Source organism: Cynara cardunculus (genome assembly GCF_001531365.2).
Source record: "Cynara cardunculus var. scolymus isolate 2C chromosome LG 17, CcrdV1, whole genome shotgun sequence".
In the NCBI taxonomy this organism is placed as follows: Eukaryota; Viridiplantae; Streptophyta; class Magnoliopsida; order Asterales; family Asteraceae; genus Cynara; species Cynara cardunculus.
Genome location: NC_037544.1, coordinates 25926413 through 25931384, shown reverse-complemented (window position 1 = coordinate 25931384; position 4972 = coordinate 25926413).

Here is a 4972-nt window from a genome sequence, read left to right as displayed (position 1 = left end):
CGCGCACACGCCAAGCCCAACCCAAGCTAACCTCGCAGAGGACATTCTTCAGTCCTTTGTCGATCGCACAGCCGGGCAACCACATACTACTCCTACATCCTCTCAAAAGGATGAAGGTTTTACCATAAGAGTCTCATCGCCTAAGGAATCGTCACATCCCAAATAGGCATCTGTTGCCTCTTCACACATGAGTGACCAACCAGAATATGCTTCAGAGGCATATGTGAGAGTCACAGAGACAGAGGGTCTAGAACGCCCAATGTCCACACTCGATCCTTCTGCCATGTTAGGCTCTGAACCTACAAGGCAAGAAATCGACAAAACAAGGGTAGGCTCTCCTCCTGGAGACGTACGAGGATCCCGTGGAAGTCCCCGAGCAGACTATGACAAACCAGTCGCTGAGGGCGCCTCTCGCTCCGAGGCTACTAGGTCACCATGTGTTGGTGATCTAGACTCCCAGGATGCCTATGTGACAAAGGGGGAGCTACAAACCTTTGCCACAGCGGTATTCCAAAAGATGGACGAGTTGAAAAGCTTGTTCATCTCTCGCTCTATGACAAAAGATCTGGCCCCCGTCACTGAGGCTCTGAAAGAGTTGTCATCCACAACCACAGAACTCAAGACGACTCTTGCAACCCTTCAAAGCTCTGTCCTTCAAAAAGATGACCTTGCAAAAGCCTTTAGCTCTCTGTCACTCAACCCCTCTTCGATACAGAAGCTAAAAACAGAGCTATCAGAGGTGGCCGCCCAGTTCGCTGTTGACTTCATCTCTGCGGGCTACACATACTACTCAACTTTCAAAGATGAGATCAATCAAATGTTCTCCTCTGCGGTGACATATGGTGTTGACACCAAGTCCTCCAGGGCCAACATCAATCACTTAGCCACTCGCAGAAAGCTCGATGCTATGGTTGAAGCTCTGGGTGATATTGTGCACAAACACACGGATCAACTTCTCGCAGAGGCCCGAGTCTCCAACAAGGCAATCAGAGACTGCACTTCACAGCTCATGAAAGAGGGTGACACCCTTAGAAGCAAAATCTATCGAAGCGTCTCAAAGTTGAAGTGGTCGACAGAGATCGATATAAGCCACGCCTCTGTACTTGCTGAAGAGGTGATTAAGAAGATGAAGAAGGCRRCCACTAAAATTCTAAAGAGATTGGAGAAGGCTCCCCTAGAAACTTGCAAGGCAGAAGCCACCAAACACCATGACGATCAAGGAGGTGATGACCATGATCGTCATGAGGGGGAGAAGAAGGTAGAGAAGAAAGTTGAGGAACCCAAGATGACTTCTGCCAAACCACTCAAGATAGTGGACTCTACAGCTACCTTGTTCTCAAAAGGCAAAGAAAAGGCACCAGCGCCTAAGGGAAAAGGCAAAGGCAAGGCTGTAGAGGAATCGCCACAGAAGGGGTCGTCAAGCTCAGAGTCGCTAATGCAGATAAACGAAGAAGAGTATGATGACCCAGAGCTCATTCAAGCATTAAAGGCTTCTTTGGCAGAAGCTCAAGAAAGAAAGGGCAGAACCCGCTTCCCCCTCAGAGCTGGAGAAGGCTCTTCCTCTAAGGCAAAGGAGGAAACGTCCACGGGTACGTTCGATGCTCTGCAAGGAACCGTCAARCCTATTCTTGCAGAGGGATCCACCCAGAGGTCAATACTTGAAGAAGAAGAAGCCAAAGTGCCAGAGTCCGCCACAGTAGGAAGGGTCTTTGAGATCTTTGAATCGATGAGCAGGATTCCCATGCAACAAGTGCGCACAGAGTCTGTTACTACTGTGGAGGAGATTCTGCTGTGGAGATACTCTGCAGTGGACACAGAGCCCCCCTATGATCCAGAGCTCACAGGTATACCTTCTGCTGCCGCCAAGTTTCAATTCTCTAAGCTTACAAGGCCACGCGAGCAAGTCTTCTCAGAGCACGTGATTACATCACTTGAAACTATTTCTCCAAGAACCTTGCTAAAGAAGATGGTGCTCTATGCTCAATGCATTGTGAAGAGGGATGACGGCAACCTTTACACGTTCACGGATGCTGACCTTCACAACCTCTGTGTATTTGATCTTATTTTCTTGCACAAAATTCTCAACAAATACATGGAGAGGAGGTCAAGTTATTCTCTATCGCTCAAAAGGCTTATCGAGGTTATGCACTCACAAGTGGAGTATTACAGCCAGAAGGACTTCGAATTAGCGATGAGGTTAGCCCATTCAGATCTAAAGATTACCCCTCCGAACAACAAGCCAAGTTGGATACTTAGGTGTCATCCCAACTCCATTGTTCGCAACCCCGCTTTTGGGTTTGTGTTCTTGGACAAAGATGACATCCTAAGGTTCTTTGATCCAACAGAAGCGAACAAGTACTCCACAGAGACCCTTGAGTGGATATTCAAAAGAGTTCTGGCAGAGGTGAACAAAGGGCATCTAAGGATGGGTGAAGTGTTTGACATTCTGGAAGCTATCAAAGTACAAATCAACTTCAGAGAATGGATTTTCAATGTCTACAGAACCATCAAGACTGACATGCTATATGCCGTAGATGACTTTCCAGAATCTGTTGTGTGATAAACCTCTGTAATAGTATTGGCCTATGAAACACAATTTTGTAATTCTTTCTTTATGTAAATCTTTTCAGAGGATGAATTTTTATCTCCTCTTGTAATTCTTTCAATTAAGTCATTTCTTGCATTAAATTGTCAATTTTTACTTTTTCATACTTTGGGGGAGATTGTTAGCTCCCATATTTCATTTAATGTAAAAGTATGAAAATGTATTACTGCAAGTGTTGACAGAAGGGTTCATTCCATAGAAGACCACAGAGGACCAACAATAGAAGATGATCACTCGTACAAGTCAAGATTGACAGAACCTCTGTTGTCTCTCACAGAGGTTCTGGAAAATGGTCCTCTGTTATCAAGAGCTTACAAGTCATATGCAGCAGAGCCTCTGGGATGAATCACAGAAGGTATGCGGTTCATCTTCTATGGAGAACCTCTTCTTACTGTTTTACTTAGGTTAGTTAGCTGCACATGCTTCTCACGTGACTATGTTTGTAATCGACTTTATTTCGACGGCTTGGATGATTTCACTTGTCTAGGTCATGTCAGAAAGGTCGTTAGGAACTAGTATAAATAGTAGCTAGGTCTTTGTAATTTAGTGTGCTTCCTGTATTGTAATTGTCAATATTTTCAATCAATTGAAAATCATTTAAAGCTATTCTCTCGTGTTCTTCATATTCATCATATGTGTGTTCTTGATTAATATCTTACTCTGTTTGTTCATATATTGTTTCCGCTGCACTGTTATTGTCTAAATGATCATCCAGAGTATTTGATTGATATCAAAACTGAGTTTACAGGTCCTAACAAAGACAAATTAAGGGGTTTTAGGTACCCATTTTATAATGGGTCCTCATCTGTTAGTTAGGGATTTGACATCCTCTTTTCCATCAGCCCTCTTGGATTTGGGTTGATTTCCATTACCCTTAGCCTTTGCAGACTTGGGCTTGTTTCCTTTGCCCTTGGCCTTTGCAGGCTTAGGCTTTTTCATATTTTCATGAGACTTAACATTTCTATAACGATAGACATGCTCAGAAAAAATGCAGCGATGATTTAACATGTAGTTCCTTAGATTTTGGAAAAGAGTTAAACAGTGACAAGTAGGAGTTTTTGGACAAGAGTGTTTAACAGATTTCTTTTTATTCGATAAAGAAGAAGTAAAAGCAGAAGGTAAAGGTTTTGTCTTAGCATTGGTTGTTTTTACAAACTTTCTATCTAGTGCAGACTTTTTATTTGAAGGGGCAGGCATGGGTTTTACTTCTTTCCTGAGGAGAGGCCTCTTCCCTTTAGCTGAAGAAGAAGAAAAATACATGTTAGAATTTTCAGAAGCAGGCCACTTCTTTTTTTGTTCACGAGTAAACTTTATAAATTTAGATTGAGGGATGGGGCCTTGTGAACTCTTTGGCAGACTTAACATTTTTCAGCTTTCCTTTTTCTTTGTCTGAAGAATTCTTAGCTTCTAGAAGTTCAGATTTCATTGGAAGTTTCAAAATTTGTGGTTTATTTTCTTCAATGATCTCTGGTGACTCACATATTATTTCTTCTTCAGAGTCAGAATCAAGAAACTCTCTTGCATATTTCTCAAAATCAAAATTTTTATGAACGTTCTTGGAAGAGAGGGGTTCTATGGTTGAAGGTTCAGAAGTGTCTTTTGGGAGTTCCATCGCTTCTGATTTCTTAGATGAATTTTCAAGGTTACTTGAATTATTCATCGATCCATCAGATGATGGTTCCTTACTAAGAGTTTCTATTCCATCGGCAGCACTTGCTGATGAATTTGTGGAATTGATAACCAAAGGCTCTGGTTTAACCATAGGGTTTCCATCGGTCTCTAGTTTTGAGGCATCATCCTTTTCATCAGAGTTCTTACTTGTGTTGCTCTTATAAACAACATTTTCAAAAAAAATTCCTCAAGAGAATGGTTTTTCCATTGACTTTTACCCTTTTGAAATTAGCTTTGGGTTTTGGATAAAAGTCGGGTTTTTGAACACATCCAAGTTAAAAAGTGGATTCAATGGTGGATTTCTTGCTTTCGATGAAAGAGTCAAGATCATTGAATCTGATTCCTTGGCGATCCTTTTGGTCATTTAGTTTTTCATAAACATTTTGGTCATCTTGATATTTCTTCATCAAAACTTCATTGGTTTGAAGCTTCTGATGAATAATCTCCCTTTCCTTTTGGAAGAAATCTTTAAGAGCCACTAAATTTAGTCATTTTGCCTCTGATTCTTTCAAGGCTTTCACCTTCTTCTCTAAATCTTTAGAGATTCTCTTGTTCAGATCCATCAGTGTTTCTTTTTCTGATTTTTTCAGTGATGCAATGCAGGTTTTCTCTTTAACAAATTCAGTTTTTTCTTCAGTAAGAAGATCAATCTCTCTTTTGAAGAAACTAACTTCTTTTTCAGCTTTTAATCTTTCA